Source organism: Phoca vitulina, unplaced genomic scaffold (assembly GCF_004348235.1).
Source record: "Phoca vitulina isolate PV1807 unplaced genomic scaffold, GSC_HSeal_1.0 scaffold202, whole genome shotgun sequence".
Classification (NCBI taxonomy): Eukaryota; Metazoa; Chordata; class Mammalia; order Carnivora; family Phocidae; genus Phoca; species Phoca vitulina.
The window spans coordinates 39010-63925 of NW_022589901.1; the positions used below are offsets into that span (position 1 = coordinate 39010).

At 42.1% G+C, this 24916-nt stretch overlaps 1 pseudogene; it reads right to left on the minus strand.

Annotated features, from left to right (window-relative positions):
• Nucleotides 1-11164: 11164 nt before the first annotated feature.
• Nucleotides 11165-12589, minus strand: LOC116629033 (annotated as a pseudogene).
• Nucleotides 12590-24916: the final 12327 nt, after the last annotated feature.

The window sequence follows — 24916 nt, forward strand, 5'->3', positions numbered from 1 at the left end:
TGATTGGGAGATAGCTCAGATCCCTCCTAGATGCCTTGTCATGTCAACCAACAGGCATATAGATATGTCAAGGGGAAATGTTTTCTGTATATACATGTTGGGTTCACAGGCTGCTCCCCACTGTGAGGAGTTGACCTGGCTGATGGAGAGGTGAGTGGGTTGAAGGGTACTGCCTTGCAGTCTGAGTATTGCGAAGAGTGTGGTTGAGCAAGGAGGTATTCACATGAGTACTCCTCCTAAAGGACCCTGTCAGGAACATATGTGAGCAGGGAAAATTCCAGATTCCTTATGCTGGTGTTTTATGACCTCTATTTCCCCAAAGAGAAAATAAAGTTCCAATTGAGAAATGCACTGTATCCTGATACTTTGACCTCGCACAATAATATAGAAGTGATTCAGTATTTTAATTTTTTAAAATATTTTCATTTTTTCACTGTAAATTGTAGCAATAACTTTTCTACCAACTTTATTTACCACTTTCTCAATGCTGTGCAACTACCTCCTCTATCTAGTTCTAAAATGTTTTCATCCCTCTGAGAGAGAAAAAAAAAACAAAAACAAAAACAAAAAAAAGAAAACCTCTCCATTCAGTCTCCAATCAGTCTTCATTCTCACTAACCCCCAGCACCTGGAAAAAAAAAAAAAAATGTTTTCTGTCCTGATAGATTCACCTGTTTCAGATATTTCCTCTAATGGGATCATACAATAGGGGGACTTTCGTATCTCACTTCCCTCAGCTAGCAAAATGTTTTTGGCATTTATCCATGTTGTTGCAAGTATCAGTATTTCAGTAAATGTTTTTGGCTGAATAACATTCCACTGAATGTGTACACCATGTGGATAACCATTTTGGTTATCCATTCCTCCATTGATGAACTTTCAGGTTATTTCTACCATTTAGCTATTATGAATAGTGCTATTCTGAAAAGTGACGTATAAGTATTTGTTTGAATAACAGTTCTTGATTATTGTATGCATAAACCTAGGTATGGAATTATTGGGTCATACGGTAATTTTGATTTAACTTTTTCAGAAACTGCCAAACTGTTTTCTACAGCATCTGCAGCACCATTTTACATTTCCACTAGCAAAGTACAAGGGTTCCAACTGCTCCATATTCTTGCCAACACCTGTTGGTTTCTTTCTCTCTGATTATAGGAGTCTTTGCGTATATGAAGTGATAACTCATCGTGATTTCGACAGGAGGAATTGTTCTCTAAATAGGTGTCGTCTTGGTGTGTCCTTGGAGATCTATCTTGGTCCCTCCTCAGCCATTATTTCTTTAAATAAGCTGTCTGTAGTGAAATAAGTCAAGCAGAGAAAGTCAATTATCATACGGTTCCACTTATTTGTGGAACATAAGGGATAGCATCGAGGACATTAGGAGAAGGAAGGGAAAAATGAAGGGGGGGAAATCGGAGGGAGAGATGAACCATGAGAGACTATGGACTCTGAGAAGCAGACTGAGGGTTTTAGAGGGGAGGGGGGTAGGGGGATGTGTTAGCTTAGCGATGGGTATTAAGGAGAGCACGTACTGCATGGATCACTGGGTGATATACGAAAACAATGGATCGTGGATCACCACATCAAAAACTAATAATGTATTGTACGGTGACTAACATAACATAAAAAAATAAAATTAAAAAAAAAAGCTATCTGCCCCCCCTCCCTTTTCCCTTTTCTCCTTCTGGGAATACATTAATGTGTAAATTGCTTCTATTAATAGCATCAAATAATTAACTTGGGCTTCCTTCACTCTTTTTTTTTTTTTTTTCCTTTTTGCTCCTCCAGATGGATAAATTAAAATGACCTGTCTTTGAGTTCACTGATTCTTTCCTTTGCTTGGTGAAGTCTGTTATTGAAGTTCTCTATTGAATTCTTCAGTTCTGTGATTGTACTCTTTAACTTTTGGACTTATGTCAGATTTTTTCTTTTAATGGTTTCTCTTTGTTGAAATTTTCATTTTGTTCTTGTGTTGTTTACCTACTTTCAATTAGTTGTCTATCTGTGTTTTCTTTTAGTTAACTGATTTTCTTTAAGAGGATTATTCTGAATACTACGTCAGACAATTCATAGATCTCCATTTCTTCAAGGTCAGGTATTGGAGATTTGTTTCCTTGGTGGTGTCATGTTTCCTCGATTATTCATGATCCTTGTTTGCTTTGTGTTGGTGTGTGCAAATTTGGAGAAGTTGTCACCTCTCTCAGTCTTTACACACTGGGTTTGGCAGAGAAAGCCCTTCCCCAGCTACCCTGTCCAGAGAGTGTGGGTGACTCTCTGGTGGTTTCTTCAGGCAGTCTTGCTGCTGGTGTCTGGTGCCTGGGTCAGCAGATGGGTAGGCCTGGCAGTTGGGTCCACAGGGCCAGGACTGTTGCCTGGATCCACAGGGGCTGGCATAGTACCTGTGTCTGTGGGGGATAGCCTGGAGCCTAGGTCTGCATGGCAGGTTTGCTGCCAGAGCCAAGGGAGGTGGACCTGGGACCTGGATTCATGTAGATGGGCCTGGATCCTGAATCTGTGGGAGCCAACCAGGCACTGGCTGCTCCTGGGGTAGGCTTGGCCACTGGATCTACAGTGACTGGCCTGGTGCTGTTGTGAACTGGGAGATTGGGTCTACAGGTACCAGCCTAGTGGCTGGGGCCTTTGGTGATTGCCTGATGCTGAGGCAGGCTGGGAGCTGGGATCTGTGGAGGTAGCCTGGAGCTGGGGCATTCCGGCACTCTGGTTGTGGGGGCTGATGAGATTCCAGGGACCACTGGGATGGGCCTGGAAACTGGGTCCCCAAGGGCTGGCCTGGCTCTGCAGCAGACTGGGGGCCTTGGGCCACAAGACCCTGCCTGGAGCTTAGGTCCAAGGGGAACTGGGCTAGTGCTGAGGCATGCATGTAGGCTTGGTTGTAGGAGTTGGCCCAGAGTCTGAGGCCACAGGGGCTGACCTATTGCTTGTGTGGGTCTTGTGTTGGGGTTCACAGTGAAGTTGGGTGCTCACTTCACTCTCCTTGCCCCACAGGGAGAATGTCTCTCTCCACACTGAGCTGCCAGGCTTGGGGGAGGGGTGATGGAGGTAATGCAAAACTGTCTTTCTTATCCATCTTGATGCATCTTTTATTATTTCTGTGCTTCTGCCAGTTGCTGTAATCCCTCATCTGCAAACCTTAGCTCTTAGAAATCTATTTTCGTGTGTGGATAGTTGTTCAAATTGATGTTTCTGCAAGGTTACAAGTGCTGGAAACTCCTATCCTGCTACCATGATGAAGTCACTCTCTTTCCTTCATTTTTTTTGTACATATTAAAATAGAAGATCTAGCTCTTTGGCCAATGAGTCCAGTGTTTGGGCTTCCTCAGTGATGGTTTCTATTTGTGATGGTTTCTATTGATTGCATCTTTTTCCTGTGTTTGGAATTTATTTTCTCGTTTCTTTGTATGTCTTCTGATTTTTTTTTCTTGAAAGCTGGACATATTATATAATATATTGTTGCAACTCTGGAAGTCATATTTCTGGTCCACCCCCCAACCCAGGTTGTTATTTTTGTTGTTGTTATAGTTCTGTTCATTTAAGGATTCTGTGCAATAATTATGTAAAGTCTGTATTCTTTGTTGTGTGTGGCCACTAAAGCCTTTGTTTCATTAGTTAGTGGTCAGCTAATAATTGGATGGAGATTTCCTTAAGGCCTGCAATCAGTAAGTCTCCCAGTCTGCAAAGGGGCTCTGTGTACATGTTGGGACATGCCTTTAACCCTCAGCCAGTCAACTGACAACACTGCCTTAGCTTCCACTTCATCCTTGCACAGAGCTTCGTGGTCAGCCTGAATGAGGAGCTTAAAGTCTTCTCAGATCTTTCCTGACCATGGGCACAACCTTATGCATGGCTTTCTACACCTCCAGGAATGTGTAGGAATTTATCAAAGCCCTATATATGGACACCTCAATTCCTTGATTTTCCTTTCAGTTTTTTGGGTAGCCTATTGCTTGTCCCCATCTGTTTATCCACTGCTAGAGGCAGCTGTGGTCATAAACAATTGTCTCTAGTCGTTTTTACCAATTGCCCTTATTTTCCCATTGGGCAAGCTCTGAGAGAGGTCAAATAAGGACAACCTTGTGGGTGGGGTTTTCCAGGGAACCACCAGACAGGTCAAGTAATAGCATCTCTCTGGGAATGGAACTCCAGCCCTGTTCTATCCCCTCTGGTGACTACCAGGCTGCTGCTGTTCACTGCAATTTCAGGCTGCTGTTTGTCAAAGTTAAACCAGGAAGCTAGGGGAAACACCAGAAAGCTCCCTGATTTCTTCAGTCCTTTGGTTATTTTCCTGAGTTCTGAAAAATGTTTATGCTGGCATTTTTTGCCAGTTTCCTCATTACTTTTAAGAAGGAGATAATTTCCCAGAGGTCCTTACTCTTACCTTTTTTTACTGGTGTTATTCTTAATTTGGGTTTGAGGGAGGGATAGACGATGTTCAGGAAAACATGGGAGTGTGAGTAAATTATTTTATTCACAGGAAGATACTTTTCATAGGAAAATTGGTATCCAAGAAAACCTGAGGAGGTGAGTAGACTGATGTGAATCCCAGGATAAATAAAATTTGAGCCTTCTCAGAATATACAACAATGAATGGAGGAGGTTAGAGTATACATCAGACCTATTCCATGCTCTTCTTTCTGGGCTACTCCCAGGTATCATCCTGACATTGGACCTCTTCATACATTTTCTATGTAAGAGACACCAGCTGGCATTCAAGAGTGTCTCCTTGGTGCATGAGATTGAGAGGTAAATGAATAGATGAAGATATTTTCTCATCCTGGAGATAGTGTCTGTCCCAAACTCCAAAACAAACTGTAACTTCTGGATCTCTAAAATAATGATGATGGTGATAGAAATAATAGCTAACACTTTCTGAGTGCTTATTATTTGTCAAGGACTGTTGTAAGTGTTGACTAGTTTGAGCACAATATATCCTCACGAGGACACTATGAAGTAGGTACTGGTACTTCACCCAATTTGAACTGAAGGGCAAAAAATTTTATTCCTGTACTTATTGATAAAATTCCCGTGAATTCATATAGATAGACGATAGATAGATGATGATAGATAGATAGATAGATAGATAGATAGATAGATAGATAGATGAGAGATGATAGATAGATAGATGATAGATAGATAGATAGATAGATAGATAGATAGATAGATAGATAGATGATAGATGAGCGATGATAGATAGATAGATGATAGATGATAGTTAGATGATAGATAGATGATAGATAGATACATAGATACATAGATACATAGATAGATATAGATACAAACACCACAAATTACAGTTGCTTTCACAGATGTGGTTTTCTGAAAGTGTGAATGATTATTGGTAAGGCTGTGAGAGACAAAAACAAATTACAATGTTCCCTTCATGATCATTCCATATTTAATATAGAAAAGTCAGTCTATATTAAAACTGTGTAAAATGTATAATTTGTAGTTATATGTAAAATGGAGTTAGTTTATAACTTGAGATTATTTTAAAAGGATTCTTCACCTCAAGAAATGCTCAGTAGGCTACTGGATGATCTTGCTATTTGGGACATTCTTCCACATGTGGGGATATCCTGCATATCCCTGACCCTGGCACATTGAATGCCAGTAATGCTCCACATCCTTTTGACATTCAAAAATGCCCATACAAATTTCCAAAACATGCACTAAGGGTGGGATTTACCCCTCTACTGAGAACATTTCCCCAGCCTGTGTCATCGATAATAACTGAAAACCCTCCATCATTTCAATTTCAAGCATTACACTTTCCTAATAGATACTGTTTTCTGCATCCCATCTCCACAAGCACCTTGAAATTGACAGCAGTACAACCCCAATGGGATCTACTATTCAGTAACCCTACAACATTTTTAGTGCCCCTCGACCTTCCTATATCCTTATATATGATTCTCTCATGTTCTCTCTCTCTCTCTCTCTTCATCCCCTCTTCCTCCCCTTCCCTCCACCTCTCCCTCCCTCCTTCCAAATTTCAATTTCAGTTGAATCAAATCTCTACATACATAAAACCTGCAGCCCTCCAGTCTTCATCTGAAAGTATCCAGAGAAAGAAATACCTGTGCAGAATGGTACCACCTTAAACCCATGACATGGACCTCAAGTGGGTCTCTAAAGTTGTCTGGAAATAATACTACATTTCCCTAATCCAGTTCTTTCCAACCCTGGCTGGATATTAGAATAAGATACAGAGCTTTTAGTAATACCAATGCCCCAGCTCTACTCAGAAAATGTGCACTAGGGGCGCCTGGGTGGCTCAGTCGGTTAAGCGTCCGCCTTCGGCTCAGGTCATGATCCTGGGGTCCTGGGATCAAGCCCCACATCGGGTTCCCTGCTCGGCGGGAAGCCGGCTTCTCCCTCTCCCACGCCCACTGCTTGTGTGCTCTTTCTCTCTCTCTCTCTCTCTCTCTCTCTCTCTCTCTCTCACTGTCAAATAAATAAATAAAATCTTAAAAAAAAATGTGCACTAATTCGTACCCCAAATTGTTAACAACTTTCCAGGTGATTCTGTTTTGTTTTTGTTTTGGGGTATTTAACAAATGTTGATCTCTTTCCAGTTTTATTGAGATATAACTGCTATATAGCACTGTATAAATTTAAAGTGTACACCATAATGATTTGAATTACATATATTGGGAACTGATTACCACCATAAGTTTAGTGGTCAACTGATGGTTTGACAAGGGAGCCAAGAATACTCAACGGAAAAAAGACAGTCTCTTCAATAAATGGGGCTTGGAAAATTGGATATTCAACATGTAAAAGAGTAAAACTAGACCTCTATCTTTCTGCAGGTGATTCTAATGTGAAGCTGGAGTTAAGAACAAACACCCTAGCTTATTCATTTCCCCACTCTCTTGAACAACCCTTTCCTACCTTACTCTCTTGTCATGCTTCCATAAACTCCTCTCCCTTCTTCATTCACAGCCAGTGACGTTGTTCTCCACTTCACTAATACCATAGAAGCAGTAAGAGGAGAACTCCCATAAGCTCCCACTGTTGTCCCACTTCACCTGTGCCCATAATACTCTGCATTTCCTCCTGCCTTTTGGATGAACTCTTAAGGCTTCCATCTAAAGCCATTCCATTCCACTCAGGCACGAGATTCCATTTATACCTGACAGTTTCCCAAGGAAATTTCTCCAGAAATTCTCCCACCCGCCTCTCTTGTACTATTGCTTCTTTCTTTTTTCCTATCATTCTCATTAGTAAACAGACAGCTGTAACTTCTCCCGCTTACCCCTCTAGCTACCACACCATTTTTCTCCTCCCCTCTCTGGCAGATATCCCCCAGAGGTGTGTCTGGATTCGCTGTCTCGAAATCTTTTCCTCCCATTCTCAGCTAAACACGCCCTATTTAGCCTTTCTTCTCAATACTCCACCGAAATTATGGGGCACCTGGGTGGCTCAGTGGGTTAAGTGTCTGACTCTTGGTTTTGGCTGAGGTCATGATCTCAGGGTTGTGAGATTGAGCGCCATGTTGGCTCTGTGCTTAGCGAGGAGTCTGCTTGGGATTTTCTCCCTCCCTCTCCCTCTGCCTGTCCCCCGCACTCAAATAAATAAATAATTCTTTAAAAAAATGCTCCACCGAAATTGCTTGCATCAAGGTTGCAAATGACCTCTGGGAGGCTAAATCTAATTGCCATTTCCCCAGTCCTCATCTTACTCTTACTTGACCCTCTCAGCTGCCTTTTAGACAACTGATCATGCCTTCCTCCTTGAAACTTTTTCTTTATTTGGCTTCTAGGAAAGCGATTTTCCCACTGTTCCTTCTACCTCACTGATTCCTCCTTCTCGGATTTTGCTGGTCTTCCTCTTCCTGACCTCTAAATGTGGTTGGCCTTGAGCTCCATCTTTAGACTTCTTCACTTCTCTAGCTACTCTTCCATGGAGAGCTCATCCAGCATAGTGGTTTAGAACACCATCCAGAGCAGGGATTTTGCACTGTGACACAGTTCTGGCCAATGCACTATTCCAGAACCCCCTTCTTGAGTGGAAAAAAACAAACAAACAAAAAAAAGACAAAGCCTCAAAAGGGGAAAAGACACTAATGAACAAACAACTTTTTCCCCTTTGTCCTTTCCTAATATTTCTGCTATCGTTAAGGCACCCACACAGGTTATCATATCATATTGTATTACATTATATATGTTTGCATTCCCTTTGGTTTTCTATGTTTTGCCATATGGTCGGTGCTTTTGCCAATCTTCTTCTTACATGTTGTGCTGATTTGTAAGATACTCATCCTTAGCTGTACTCTTGGCATATTTAGGCCTGTGGTTTTCAAAGCATTCCCCTGTAGCAGCAGCAACAGCAGCAGCATCTGGGAACTTGTTAGGAATTCAAATTTACAATACGCATCTCAGACTCACTGAATCAAAAACTCTAAAACATAACAATCTGAGTTTTCACGAAGCTGTCTGGGTGTTAGTAATGGATACAAAATTTGGGAATCTCTGTTCATATCGCTAATACTCAGTTAATGTCAGAAATAAAATAGTATATACTGGTTGCCCTGTATGAAAGCTGGAAGTTTAGTGCCTTTGTACTTCTCAGATGTACTTCTCAGACTTCTCAGTCCACCCAGATCCTGCCCTCCCTTTAAATGTCTTTTGGTTGCTATCCTCTCAGATATATTGTCAGGTTGGTGTAATTATTCCCATAGCAACATCTCCCCTGCCCATTTCTACTCGTATTATATCGTTGTTTGCTATTGTGACTATTACAGGGATGCATATTTGTGTTATCACTTTATATTGACCAGAATCATAGTTCCCATGGGTAGTTGGAATTGGCCCAGCTACACTGCATGGTTTACTCTCCTTAACCTTTCAGCAATCTCACCCGGTTGTGAGGCTAGAAACTAGTCAAAAGTAGTGTTTGTGGACCTGTGGTCATGTTTGTGCAAGAGTCTGGTCTGCTCCCTGGAGGAATTCTCTGTGTTTCATTCAGCCTCATTACAATGTTTCTCTTCTCTTATGGTCTTTCTTCTCTAAATGCAGAGCTTCACCCAAAGACTGAGGTCGGAAATTTGCATGCATGCAGGAAACGGATACCAGGGCCAACTTTACTAGCAGTTTGAAAGCTGTGATTTGGATTCTGGGGAGGGGAGCTCCTGACACTGCCTGAGTTTCAATGAGAGTTTCTCTCCATCTTCAGTATATATATATATAGTGGCAATTAGAGAATGTGGGGAAGCAGTAAGGTCAATGAATCTATCACCCAGAATCTCTTTGCCTAGAGAAAAATCACTGAAAAGATGTTAGGGTATAAACACATTTTTACACAACCTTTTGGAATAAAAAAAAATTGAAACACCCTTTTATCAGTCAATACAATGGAAAACTTAATTTTATGGGTACCTAAAAATCCATCAAATGCTTTTTATCGTAATTATTTAACTACTTCCCTGTTTATTCCTACTACAATTAATACTATAGTGGATGTGTGTGTTCATAAATCTCTGGGGGGATATGTTTCTTTTATTAAGATAATTAAGCAGGGTCATGGATGGTTTAAGATCTGTTACAAGGAAATGATTTAAGTGATTCAAATAGAGGTTAGAGGCTTTATTCCACTGATATGCCTCAGGAAACAAAGAGCAAGTGACTCCTCAATTTAAGCAAAGTTGGAGTTTTACAGGGTAGCGAGGTAGGTGTTCCTGCTGTTTTGGATTAGGCAGCAGATTTCTACTTTAACTGCATCTCATGGTTGGAGGTCATTCCTGTTTTTTGTTTGTTTGTTTGTTTGTGCTCTTTGCTTGGGGTCATTGGTGCAATCTCAATAAACAAGAGAGCAGTATTTTTTAAGAACTGGCTTTGCAAGCCTGCAGTTTATCTTTTAGCTAAAGTTTGCCGAGTAAAGGAGGGAGATAGAAAAAAAAAGGGGGGGGAGGGAAGAAAGAGAAAGAAGGTGGGGGGACCGGAAATCTTTTATTATGTCTTTTCATAGTCCTCTTGGTGAAGATGGATTATTTCTCATAGTTGGTCCATCTAGAAGAGGACATATAAATCAGTAAGACTGTTCAGGAGCTAAAGAAATGTCTTGAGTAGAGGTGGAAGAGGCTTGCTATTTGGTCTTTTGTTTTCCTTAATTATAGCTTGGATCATCTGCTTGGTACCACTGCTCTTGATTAAATGTGATAGGATTGATTTAAGAGTGGTCACTAGCCCTTGAAGGGGGGAAGAAACGTTTGTGAGAAGGACTGCAGTCTTATTTGGAATATGTAGGAAAAGATGTCCCATCTCCTGCCACCTAAAACTAACCCAAAACTTCCCAGAGGTCACAATGATTTGCCGTTCACTTATTGAATGTTTTAGTTATGTTCATAGATGTATTAACTCATGAAAAAGACATGATAAAGGTTTCTGGGACTTCACTTGCAGCAGTCATCACCAATGACTGTGCATATTCCTCCCCTAGTGCTAGGATGATGCCGGTTGATGATGGAAGACAGCCTTCTGGAGTTTCTTCACTTGTTAAGCAAGTACGTCAATATCATTGATAGCTCAGGTAACTTCATAGATGACAGCATGGAATACTCAGGCATTACATCCATCCATCCACTGTGTAATTGTGTAGGCCATAGGGCTCCCCTCCGGTGATAACTGCAGTATAAAATCTATTTTGAGAGGTGATGGGTTCCCCAAAATTGATGCCTAGACTATTGGCTTCCTTGCACAGTTCCTTTTCATCATCAGGTAATAATGGATGTGTTTCACCACAGATTACTCTTCTGATTTGGTGGAGATGGCTTATAACTCTGATCTAAAGAGACAAAATAAAGAGACAAAAATCTCATTAAATTGGTGAGATTAAATGTCTTTTTTTCTCATTAAACTTTTGTTTTAATGGGTCTCAAAATTCTGTGACAGAGATTTTTGCTCAAGTTGTTTCCATTCAAAAGTACTAAATTTAAAAACTAATAACTTAAAACTGCCACACACAAAAAAGAACAAATGATCCACAAAACAGTCTCCTTTCCTTCTGAAGGTTTTATGATGCATTGTGTGATCATTAACCAGTCTTTTCCTATTAAGCTTAAATGGCCAAATGACACAAACAGTTCTGAGACTGTTCTTCCACCACTGATTAAGACTGAGGTGGCGGGTATTGGGGATAATATTCATTCAGCCTTCTGAGGTTTCTGGGTGGACTTGGTGACCTTGCCAGCTCCAGCTGCCTTCTTGTCCACTGCTTTGATGACACCCACAGCAACCGTCTGTCTCATGTCATGAACAGCAAGATGGCCCAGAAGAGGAGAGTCAGAGAAGCTCTCAGCACACATAGGCTTGGCTTGCCGGGAACTATATCAACGATGGCAGCATCACCGGATTTCAAGAACTTGGGACCATCTTCCAGCTTTTTTCCAGAACAATCATCAATCTTCTGCTTCAGCTCAGCAAATTTACAAGCAATGTGAGCTGTGTGACAATCCAGCACGGGTGCAAATCCAGCACTGATTTGGTCTGGATGGCTCAGGATAATCACTAAGGCCAGCTGCTTCCATTGGTGGGTCATTTTTGCTGTCACCAGCCACCTTGCCACAACAAACATCTTTGACAAATACGTTATTGACATTGAAGCCCACATTGTCCCCAGCAAGAGCCTCACTCAAAGCTTCATGGTGCATTTCAACAGATTTTATACTTCAGTTGTAACATTGACTGGAGCACAGGTGACCACCATGCCAGGTTTAAGAATACCAGTCTCCATTCAGCCCACAGGGACAGTACCAATACCTCCAATTTTGTAGACGTCCTGGAGGGGCAGATGCAAGGGCTTGTCAGTTGGACGAGTTGGTGGCAGAATGCAATCCAGAGCTTCAAGCAGTGTGGTTCCACTGGCATTGCCATCTTTACGGGTGACTTTCCATCCCTTGAACCAAGGCATGTTAGCACTGGGCTCCAGCATGTTGTCACCATTCCAACCAGAAATTGGAACAAATGCTACTGTGTTGGGGTTGTAGCCAATCTTCTTAATGTAGGTGCTGACTTCCTTAACGATTTCCTCATATCTCTTCTGGCTGTAGGGTGGCTCAGGGGAATCCATTTTGCTAACGCCAACAATTAGTTGTTTTACACCCAGTGTGTAAATCAGAAGGGCATGCTCAAGGGTCTGCCCATTCTTGGAGATACCTGCTTCAAGTTCACCAACACCAGCAGCAACAATCAGGACAGCACAGTCAGCCTGAGATGTGCCTGTAATCATGTTTTTGATAAAGGCTCCGTGTCCTGGTGCATCAGTGATGGTCACATAATACTTGCTGGTCTCGAATCTCCACAGGGAGATATCAATGGTGATACCACATTCGTGTTCAGCTTTCAGTTTATCCAAGACCCAGGCATACTTGAAGGAGCCCTTTCCCATCTCAGCAGCTTCCTTCTCACATTTTTTGATAGTTCTTTTGTCGATCCCACCACATTTGTAGATCAGATGACCAGTAGTGGTAGACTTGCCCGATTCTACATGTCCAGTGATGATGATGATGTTGATGTGAGTCTTTTCTTTTCCCATTTTGGTTTAGATTTAGTGGTGGTTTTCACAACACCTGGGTTCTGGTAGCAAACTCGTTGCAAAAAAGTGAGATTAAGTATCTTAAAAGGAAAAATATTGAGCAAAGAAACAGGATCTTATCTCATTGGTAGGGGAATACCAGTGGACATTTGAGTCTCAAATTAAATGTGAGTCATTTGTGGCACTCCTGGGTATATCGAAACTCATCAAAGAAGAGGTATAGTTTTCTGCCTGAGCTAGATTATGTGCAGGCTGCTCCTTCAGTAGAATCATCTGTCAAGAAGGTTTCATCACAGCAAACTAATCCCATAAATTTGGGATTAGAGACCAGGATATATCTCTAAAAATCAAGACCCTCCTCTCTGAAGGCATACAGTATAAGGGGTATTTATTATGGAAGTTATTGTTGCAGTCCTGCCCGGGTACGGGTTGCATTGTACCCAGCAGTGGTGATGAGAGAGAGAGTCCCAGCTGAGTAAGGGACACATATTTACAAAGGGACCACAGAGCCCACAGTAAGGGTGAGACAAAACAGCAGCATGACATTAACTTCACAGATGTAGGCCTGGCTTAGAAAATGCCAGAGGCTTTGTGTGTTTGGGAAAGGAGAGGAAAGGGACAGGAAGAAAAAGGAAGGAAAAACAGTATGATGGAGAGTTTTGGAAAGATCTTCTCAATCAGCACTTGGAGGTGGTGACTCTGCGGAGATGCACAAATTCAAGCTTAAGGATGTAAATAATAAGTAGCAGAGTTAGGGTATAAAACAATGTGGTGAAGTTGAAACAAAAATCTTATTCCGTTGTCTTGGGTGGCAGGTATTCAAAATCCGAGGTCATCTACTTGTTCTGATTTTCTTGGTAAAGCTGTCTCCTTCTTGTGGTCTAATGCTTTGGAGGGATATGAAGAAACCCTCAGTTTAAAGTTTCCAGTTAAAGGAGAAATACAATCAGTCTGAGGTTGACATCTTCTCAGCTGGGACACATGAACCCAAAGATCTATTCCTTATAGCTTGACTGCAGTGTTGGTGATAAAGAGCAAGTAAATAAGGGCCCTTCCAATGAGGCTCCAGTGGATCTTTTGTTGGTATCTCTTCCGGGAGACAAAGATTCTTGGTTTTAAGTTGTACACATGCTCAGGAGACAGCTCCTCCAGAAGGGTGGCTTATACCTATTGGGAATAAGTCTGAATGTATTACATTAGTCCCTTACAGAATTTGTCTACATCTGCTTGCAACACAGTGGAGCCTAAAATAGAGGGCATTATGTCCAATCTCATTTATCTGTCTGTGAAAACTTCATAAAGTGAAAATCTACGATTGACAGAGGGAGATGATTGGAAGGCCATTGATACCAATGGGAATACCTTAGGCTGTGGTGGTTATAAGTTTTCAGAGTGTTTAGCAAGTTTTCATTTTAAAGTAGTACCACTGATTATATCTATATCTATATCATCTATATCTATATCTTTATATATATATATATCATCTATATCTATATCTATATCTATATCTATATCTATATCTATATCTATATATAAAGAGAGAGAGAGAGAGAGGGAGACATCCTTTCTCCTCCCCTCATAGTATCAACGATGGTAAGGGAAATGTGGCTTTTGGACAATGTGAAAGACCTTACAAAGTTCTTAATTATGGTCCCAGTAAAACAAGTACTCCCATCACTGAAAAGATAAGTTGGGTATTCCCCAAGTAGGAAAAACAAACAAACAAAACTGTAGTTGATTTTTGAACCAAGGTAAGAGCTATTGCCTTTTGGCAAGTGGATGCTTCTAGCCATCTAGGTGAAAGACAGAGGGTTATGGGAGTTGTGTAATTTCTATTTACAAATATTCAAATTGTCTTAAGGCTGTGGTTCCTGTCCATGTCCCACCTTCACAGATTTTCCAGGTTTATGAGTTTGGCAGGTGCAATATTCACTGGGGATATCCTCTTACATCCAATTAAGATTTCCCTAATGTTACCCTAGAATAATTTTCAAGTCAGTTGACTTCATGGGTCATGGTGTGCAAGTTATCGGTTTTTGTTTTTGTTTTTGTTTTTGTTTTTTGGTTTTTTTTGGTCTAGTTTTTCCGGTCTCCACTTCAGAGGGTGTGGAGAGGCCAAAAAGCTGTCTTGGTGACTCTATAACCTACCTGATTGGAGCGTAAACCGAAATTTCTTCCCATATATATTTTAAGAAACTGGTGTTTGTGATTGAAGTTTGCTCAGGGTTTCATAAAGTGATCCAGAGTGACCAGATTGTCTTTAAGTTTACTGAACCTATCAGGCTTGGGTGAGGGCAGCCTCTTTAGAATAGTGCTCAGCCAAAATATTTTCTTTTGCCTCATTGGTGTGTTCTCATATGAGCTTCCAGCTTAAATGCATGTCATTCCTTAAAAAGGAGCAAAGCAACTAGTAAAGCTCAAACTTGCTTACTGTGCTTAATGGGAGTACCAGCAGCAGCTAAGAAAGAAACCCCAGTTGTTTCCATAGCATGGCAGAATTATGAACCATTCCAAAGGCACATCTGCTGTGGTGTCTATGCTAACACAGCACACCATGGCTTGCTAGCTGACAGATCTGAGTCAACTCTGTAAGTTTGGCTAGTTGTGCTGACTTGACTTCAGGAAAGAGATTGGATTCTATAAGCCCTTGGGAGGTGTGACTGCATGGCTACCTGGAAAATATCCTTGTCTTGTCTTAAGGTTTGACCTGCCTACAGAGACTTGCAAGTCTGCACCTCGTAAAAGAGTTTCAGAGAGATCAGAGTGCCAAGCAAATTTCTAGGGTTAAGGTTAGACAATCAGAATATACAAATTAGCTGGAGCTGCCATAACAAAGTCTCATAGGCGGGCTGGATTAAACAAGATAAAGTTATTTTTTCACAGTTCTGGAGTCTAGAAGAAGTCTGAGATCAAAGTGTCACCACAGTTGGTTCTTTCTGAGGGCCCTGAAGGAAAGATCTGTTCCACGCTGCTCTCCTCAACTACTGGATGGCTCTCTTCTCCCTGTGCCTTTGTGTGGCCTTCCCTCTGTATACATCTGTCTCCCAATCTCCTCTTCTCATAAAAACACCAGTCATATTGGATTAGACCCCACCCTAATGGCCTCTGCAAACACCCTATCTCCAATTATGGTCATATTCTGAGATACTGGGGATTAGAACTTCAACCCATGATTGGGGGGGGGGCGGGCCATAATTCAGCCCATAAAAATGAGGTTCTTCTCCCTCTGAAAGAGGGAGTGAGGTAACTGGAGTAAGAGCATGATACCTGTGGACTGCGGAGTGTGCTGTACATGGCAGCTAAAATTAATGGGAAGTGAATCTGGCAGTCGGAGGGATGTTGGATATTGTGCTCTCTGTCTCTGTCTCTGTCTCTCTTTCTTGCTATCACCCTTGCTCTCGCTCTCACTCGCACTCTTGCTCTTGCTCTCTGTGTGTGTTTTTGTGTCTCCTTCTGTCTCTCTCGCATTCTGTCCATCTCTCTTTGACTCTCTTTTCCTGCCTGCCTCTGTCCCTGTCTGACAGTCTCTGACAATCTGTCTGCCTCTGTTTCTTGTACTGTGCATATGTGACTCTGTCTCTCATTCATTCTCTCTGTCTGTCTGTCTCTCTCTCATCCATTCTCTCTGTCTGCCTGTTTCTGTTCTGTCCTGTCTCCTTTTGACTTTGTCTTTCTGCCTGTCTCTGTCCCTGTCGGTGGTCTGTGTCTTGTCTCTGACTGTTTCCGCCTCTATCTCTGTCTTGTTCGTCTCTGTCTCTTTGCTCCCATCTGCCTGCCTCCACCTCCCCCTTTCCTCCTGTCAGAATGCCGGTGCTGCCGTCTCTGCCCGTCTGCTTGGTGCCTCCTCTTCAGTCAGTTTGGCTGGTCTCTGTTCCCATACTGGACATCTAAATATGAGGGTGCCCCAGGAATCTATCTCCAGCTGTCTTCTCTTCCTACACTCTCCCTAGGTGATACCATCTTGTCCCGTGTCTTAAATACCAGCACTACGCTCATGACTGCCAAATCTTTACCTCTCACTCTACCTCTGCCCTGAGGTATTTCTAAGTGCCTCTTCAACATCTCCACATTGGACACAAAGCATCAGAAAATTGGCAGGCCCAAAATAGAACTCTTGGTTTTCCACTCTTGGTTTCTTGCTCCTCTCTAAGTCTCTCCTGTTTTGGTAAATGTTATCATTCACCACACATCCAATCTTTGTCATTACCCTGCGGTTCTACCTTCAAATTATATCTAGCATTAGATTACTATTCTCCAACTCCAAGGCTATCACTCTTGTCCAAAGTCACCTTCTTCTTTTTCCTAGATTACTGCAATAATCAGTATTGGGTACCTTTGGTTGCATAGAAAAATGGCTAAAGTGAAATAAAAGTGTGTTTGTTTGTTTGTTTGTTTGTTTGTTTTCTCTTACATGAAAGAAGTCTGGAGATTGCCTGTCCAGGGCAAGTAGGAAGGCTCCACAGAGTCATGAGGGACCCAGGTACCAATCTTTCTGCTCCCCCATCTCTGCACATGGATTGAAGACTCAGGGTCCTGTCACGATTGAAAGTGGCTGCTAGATAAAGGGCTAGTATCCAAAATCTATAAAGAACTTATCAAACTCAACACCCAAAAAACAAATAAGCCCATCAAAAAATGGGCAGAAGACATGAACAGACATTTCTGCAAAGAAGACATCCAAATGGCCAACTGACACATGAAAAAGTGCTCCACATCACTCGGCATCAGGGAAATCCAAATCAAAACCTCAATGAGATACCACCTCACACCAGTCAGAATGGCTAAAATTAAGAAGTCAGGAAACGACAGATGTTGGCGAGGATGCAGAGAAAGGGGAACCCTCCTACACTGTTGGTGGGAATGCAAGCTGGTGCAACCACTCTGGAAAACAGTACGGAGGTGCCTCAAAAAGTTGAAAATAGAGCTACCGTACGACCCAGTAATTGCACTACTGGGTATTTACCCCAAAGATACAAATGTAGTGATCCGAAGGGGTACATGCACCCCAATGTTTATAGCAGCAACGTCTACAATAGCTAACCTATGGAAAGAGCCTAGATGTCCAACAACAGATGAATGGATAAAGAAGCTGTGGTGTGCATCTATACAATAGAATATTATGCAGCCATCAAAAAAAAAAAAATGAAATCTTGCCCTTTGCAACAACGTGGATGGAACTAGAGGGTATCATGCTAAGCAAAATAAGTCAATCAGAGAACGACAAGTATCATATGACCTCAGTGATATGAGGAATTTGAGAAACAAGACAGAGGATCATAGGGGAAGGGAGGGAAACACGAAACAAGATGAAACCAGGGAGGGAGACAAACCATAAGAGACTCTTAATCTCAGGAAACAAACTGAGGGTTGCTGGACTGGAGGGGGTGGGAGGGATGGGGTGGCTGGGTGATGGACATTGGGGAGGGCATGTGCTATGGTGAGTGTTGTGAATTGTGTAAGACTGATGAATCACAGACCTGTACCCCAGAAACAAATAATACATTATATGTTAATTAAAAAAAAAAAAAAAACAAGGAAAGTGGCTGCTAGAATTCCAGCCATCATGACAATGTTCTGTGCCTGATAAAAATGGCAATGCAAAAGGGCAAATAGGGGGCTTTTTCAGCTGAGTAAATCCCCCTTAAGCTGCATTCCCAGGAATCACCCCCAACACTTGTGGATATAATATTTTCTTCCACACAGCAACGTGTCTGGCAAAAACTGAGGGAAGGGATAATGACTGTTGGTGCGGGCAAATGGCAAATCTGCTATGGCCAGCAACAATTTGCTCCCCAAATATCATACGGTGTGGCCATCCTTAGGCCTAAATTGGTTCCTATCACTTGCTAGAACAAAATCCTATAATGGCTTCTCTTTCCTCTAAGAATAGAATTCAATCTACCCACCTATGGCCCTGCATCATCAGATCCCTGACTAGTTCTTTGGACCTCGTCTCCTGCCATTCTCCCCTTTGTTCACTAAGGAATCACCACATGGGATTTTGTTCTGTTCATAAAGAATGCCCAGCTCACTCCCTTCTGAGACACCAGGAAATGGACTCTTACTTCATATTTCCATATGGCTGTCTCTTTCTTGTCATTTAGGACTGAGTCCAAAAGCCACACATCCCTCAACAGTCTAAGTATAGTAATAATAACTGGTCAATTTCTATCCCATTGCCTATTTGTCTGAAAGTGTCTTTTGTGTTTACTTTTTATTATCGCCCCCAAGAGAATGTAAATTTCTGAGAGTAATAACTTGGTTTCTCTTGTTCACCTCTGTATTCCTACTTCCCAGAACAGGATGAGACACACACATTAGGTACTCAGCAATTATTTTTTGAGTAAATGACTGAATGCGTACACGACATGGTTCTCACTTGCATCAGGGAAGCCAGCAAATGTAAGCTTTCTTACAACCTCTTAAATCCCTGATTTCAATCCTTTCACAGAAACCTGAATTTAGAGAGGCAAGCAGGTGCAACGTGGACTGGAGACATCCTTCTCTTACTCAATTAAAAATTTCCCAATGATGTCCCAGAATAATTTTCAAGTTGGCTTACTGTGATAAGCCATGATGTGTGCAAAATTTTCACTAAGTTCCATTTAAGAGTGTTTAGAGAGACCAAGCAGCCTTCTTGGTGGTTCCATAATCTACCTAATTGGAAGTCATATCCAGATTTATCCCAATATATCTTTACATAATCTGGTGTTTGTGATTAAAGTTTGCCCAAGGTTTCGACAAAATGATCCAGACGAACTAGATTGCCCTTAACTTGTTTAACCAATCAAACTTGAGGGAGAGCAGTCTCTTTAGCATAGCGGCCAGCCAAAACATTTCCTTTTGCCTTATGGGCTTGTTCCCTAGTATGAACTTCCAGATTAATTGCATCCAAATTTTCTTGGAAAGGAGAAAGGCATGAGACATAAAGGTTAAAAGTGTTTGTTTGTTTGTTTGTCCCCCCATAGCATGACAAAATCATGAAACACACCAAAGGTTTATCTGCTGCCATGCCTCTGTTAGCCCTTGTATGTCCTGCTAGCTGACAGGCTTGTGTCAAGCCTATAATTTCAGCTTGTTGTTCTGACTTGACTTCAGAAAAGAGATTGGTTTCTATAAGTTCTTGGGAAGTGGTGACTGCACAACCAGCTTGAAAATATTTTTGTTCTGTCTTAAGATGTGACCCACCTACAGAGACTTCTACATCTGGGCCTTGTCAAAGAGTTTCAGGGGGACCAGAGCAGGGTACAGGAAGTTCTTGGGTTAAGGCTAGACAATGACAAAGTTTTCCCTTTTCTGAAAAAGAGAGTAAGTTAGCTGGAATAAGGGTATGTCACCAACGGACCATGGTGTGCACTGGATAGAAGCTGTAATTCATAGATAATTTCACAGCAACTGTGGAAGTGAAGAAATGTTGGGCACTTTTGGTGAGGCACGGGGTGTTGTTAGCTGGAGCGGTGACACCAAGAGGAAACCAGAAGTGTCTTCTACTAAGAAGACACCCAATGGGCCTTCTAATTTCCAGGTTTCTGAAATGTGCCTGGAATCCAAGATCACAGGTGTTTGAAGCATTGATCCCATCCTGAACCCTAGCAGACTCTCCCTGGAAGGTAAATGATTCACTTTTCACCTGGTCTGTCCCCCAAGATTCTCTGCAGTTTTTAAGTATCATGAAACAAAACCACTGCCATGTGGTCAGTGCTTTCCATGCACCAGCCATGATACAGGTAATAACCCATTTATTCCTCACATTGACACTCTAGGAAGATATTGTTTGCCCGCTTTAGAGATGAGTGGGCTCAGAGAAGCTGAGGGATTTTTCTGAGGTCGCACAACTGGTGAGCAAGTAGGGGCTCTGAACTCTGAATCCAGTCTGACCAGTTCTTAAGTGCTCTGTGCCATTCACTGCCTGCTATACAGTGTCCCTGATTCACAACCAGTTGATGGTGGTGCCTTCTGCTCCTGAATTCTGTTGTTAACCTCCTTCATTGAGTCCACTACAAGAAGGGAAGAAATGTTAAATATAATACCTCAAAATATTTTTATTTTGTAATAATTAAATAGAATTTAATTTGTTAAATGAAAGTATATTTTAATAAACACTTAAATAATATTTTTAAAATATTCTATGCACTTCTAGTTCTGGGACAAATGGAGTAGACACACTTCTCTCAATTCCTCTCACTAAGTACAGCTAAACATCCTAGACATTATATATAGAACAAACATAACAAGACTCTGAAAGGTATTGAGAAGAGGGCTGACCAGAGAGGGACCTTGGGACCTGTAAAACAACAGGTGGTAAGTGCCCTGGGTTTTCTGTTTGCCTCATATATCCTGGACTGGGTGCTAGAGAAGGCAGCAATTTGGAATTGACAACGGACACAGAGAAGAAAAGCCTGCTCTCACTAGCCAAAGGACCAATGAAAGGCACAGCCTGATAAGACAGAAAACTTTCAGATAACAACATCCCTACTTCAGACAAACACCATAGAAAAAACAGTGGCCACCCTCCCACTCCTGCCAACCAACACCGGGTAAGGAGCTCAGATTTCTATCCTCACATGGCTGCAAGGGGGGTGCCCAAACCTCCCCCCTCCTTGCTAAAGTGGTGTCAAAGAAAGCAGGGAGGAAAGCCAGGCCATTTGTTCACACCAAGCAAAAATGAAGTGACCCCCACCCTCCTCACTGAGATGGTGTCAGAAGAGGCTTACTGCAGATTCGTAACTTATACCACTGCTGTGGTAGGCAAAATAATGGCTCTCCAAATACGTCTATGTCTTAATCCCCAGAATTTGTGAATGTTATGTTACATGTTGAAGTGGAATGAACACTGCAGATGGAGTTAACGCTGCTAAACAGCTGACCTTGAAGTAGGGAGATTTTTCTGGATTATCTAGGTGGGTCCAGTGTAATCACATGAGCTCTCAAAAGTGTAAACGGGAGGGGCGCCTGGGTTGCTCAGTCGTTGGGCGTCTGCCTTCGGCTCAGGTCACGATCTCAGGGTCCTGGGGTCGAGCCCCACAACGGGCTCCCTGCTCCGCGGGAAGCCTGCTTCTCCCTCTCCCACTCCCCCTGCTTGTGTTCCCTCTCCCGCTGTTGTCTCTCTCTGTCAAATAAATAAACAAAATCTTAAAAAAAAAAAAAAAAAAGTGTAAATGGCAGGCAGAAGAATGGATAAAGATTCTGCACCCAGTTCCAATGCGTGGGTTTTTTTCCCTCCACACCAAGCAATTCTCAGACACCAGCTGGGTGTTCCACAATTCAACTCAATTCTGACACTGTCCACCTGGAGATAATGTCAGATTCCACAGGTTAAGGGTTCAGCTCTCCCCACCCCCAATTCAGACTCCAGTCTCAAGTCCAGGTTGCCACCTGGGTTTCTGACCAACTGGCAATAGATCGGATGTTCCAACAACCCCCTCTTTGGGTTCAATAGTGGCTCACAAAACTTTGGGAAACATTTTACTTACTACATTATGGGTTTATTATAGAAAGATACAACTCAGGAACAGCTAGATGGAAGAGATGCATAGGGCAAGGTATGTGGGAAGGGTCATGGAGCTTCCATGCCCTCTCCAAGTGTGCTACTCTCCCTGCATCTGCATGTGTTCACCAACCCAGAAGCTCTCCAAGCTCCATTCTTTTGGGTTTTTATGGAAGCTTCATTGCACAGGCATGAATGATTAAATCATTGGCCATTGGCAGTTGATTCAACCTCTGGCGCCCCTCCCCTCCTGGGAGGTCAAGGGAGTGGGACTGGAAAGTCTAACCTTCTGATCACATGGTTGTTTCTCCTGGCAGCCATCCCGATCCTTAGGTGCTTTCCAAAAGTCCTTCATTAACATAAACAAAGACACCTTGATCACTCTCATCACAGGAAAGTCCAAGGATTTTAGGAGTCCCATGCCAGGAACAGAACCAGGGGCCAAATCCATATTTCTTATTGCAAATCACAATATCACAATGGGTGGGAGAGGTGCCATGTGAGAAAGACTTGACATACCACGGCTGACTTTGAAGTTGGAGAAAGGGGGCCAAGAGCCTAGGAATGTGGCAGCCTCTAGAAGCTGGGAACGGACCTCAAATTGCAGCCAGCAGGAAAAACAGGGACGTCAGTCCTACCACTGCAAGGAATTAAGTTCTGCCAACACCCCAAATGACCAGGAAATGGATTCTCCCCAGAGCTTCCAGAAAAGAATATGGCCTGCTGACACCTCGATTTTAGTCCACTGGAACCCCTACCAGATTCTTGACCTAAAAACTGGAAGATGATAAACGCATGGTATTTTAAGCCACTGAATTTGTGGTCATCTGTTACAGCAGCAATAGGAAATGAATACAGCCTGTCAGGGGGAACAAGCTCCCCACCTCACATGTGCTTTCAGTGCAGGCCATATGGGTGGCAGTGATGAGGCACCTCCCTCCCCCAGGGTGTCAACACGGGCCTAGTGGGGAACCAGGATTTCCACCCCCACCTGGCCATACTGAGGAGGTGACCATCCTTCCCCTGCTGGTATGGTTTCGGAGGACATCTGCTAAAAGAGAAGAATTGAATAATACAGAGAGCCTTATACCACTGCAAATGTCCAGGATACAATTGAAAATCACTCATCATGCCAAGAACCAGAAAAAGCTCACTGTGAATGGGAAAAGCAATCAACAGATGCCAGCACCAAGATGACCCAGATATTAGAATTATCTGACAAGGGGGTACCTGGGTGGCTCAGTCGTTAAGTGTCTGCCTTCGGCTCAGGTCATGATCCCAGGGTCCTGGGATCGAGCCCCGCATCGGGCTCCCTGTTTCGCGGAAAGCCTGCATCTCCCTCTCCCACTCCCCCTGATTGTGTTCCCTCTCTCACTGTGTCTCTCTCAGTCAAATGAATAAATAAAATCTTTTTTTAAAAAAAAAAAAAAGAATTATCTGGCAAGGATTTTAAAGCAGCCATGGTTAACATGCTTTAGTGAGCAATTACAATCACTTAGAAAGAAATGGAAAAACAAAAATAGAAAGTCTCAGCAAAGATAAGACAGAAAGAAAACCTCAGTGGAAACTTTAGAGCTGAAAAAATAAAATAGTCAAAATGAAAAATTAATTAATTAAAAACTTGGCGGATGGACTCAGTAGCATAACGGAGAGAAAAGAATCAGTGAACTTAAAGATAGAACAATAGAAATTACACAGACTGAGCAAGAGGTAGAAAATAAACTGGAAACAAAAATGAACAGAGCCTCAGAGACTATAACCAAAGATGTAATTTTTTAACTTATTTTATTTAAACGCAAGTAGTTAACATACAGTGTATCATTAGTTTCAGATGTAGAGTTCAGTAATTCATCAGTTGCATATAACACCCAGTGCTCTTTACATCATGTGCCCTCTTTAATGCCCGTCACCCAGTTACCCCATCCCCCCACCCACCTTCCCCTCCAGCAACCCTCAGTTTGTTTCCCGGAGTCCAGAGTCTCTCATGGGTTTGTCTCCCTCTCTGATTTCTTCCCATTCAGTTTTCCCTCCCTTCTCCTATGATCCTCTACACTGTTTCTTGTAACTTTTATGTTATTGGCATCTCAGTGGATTTCTCATCAGAAACTGTGGAGGCCAGAAGAAAGTGGTATACTATTTCTCAAGGGCTGACAGAAATGACTGTCATCTCAGAACCTCATAAATGGTAGAAATATCTTTCAGGAATGAAAGAGAAATAAACACATTCTCAGACAAACTAAAACTAAGAATTTGTTGCCAGTGGACCTACCTAAAAATGGCTAAAGGAAGTTCCTGAAACAGAAAGTAAATGATGAGGAAAGAAATCTTGGATCAGCAGGGAAAAAAAAAAAAAAAGAACAAAAGAAAAAGTATAAAGAGTATTGATATGGGCAAATACAATAGACTTTCCATCTGCCCTTGAATTTTCTAAATTATATTTGATAATTGAAGCAAAAATGTATAATGTTCTCTGTGATTCTCAATGTGGAAAAATTATATGAAATTGCAATATTTTGTTAACCATTTTGTTATAGAGATGATGAATAAATTGAATTCAATACATTGAATACCTACTACATGTTAGGAATATTTTCTGTTATCTCTAATTTTCTTTGCCTTTTGTGATGGTAGAGGTAGTCCTACTTTGCACACGTGGAAACAGAAGCTTTGGGCTCCAGTGTGTGTGTGTGTGTGTTTGTGTGTATGTGTGAGTGTGTGTGTGTGTGTGTGTGTGTGTGTGTGTGGTGTGAGTGGGGGACAGAGGGGGTGGGTGCTCTGCTAAGCAAGGTTGTTAGTTAAATGACTTAAGATGTGCTATGGTGAGCAGTGTGAATTGTGCAAGACTGTTGAATCACAGATCTGTACCTCTGAAAC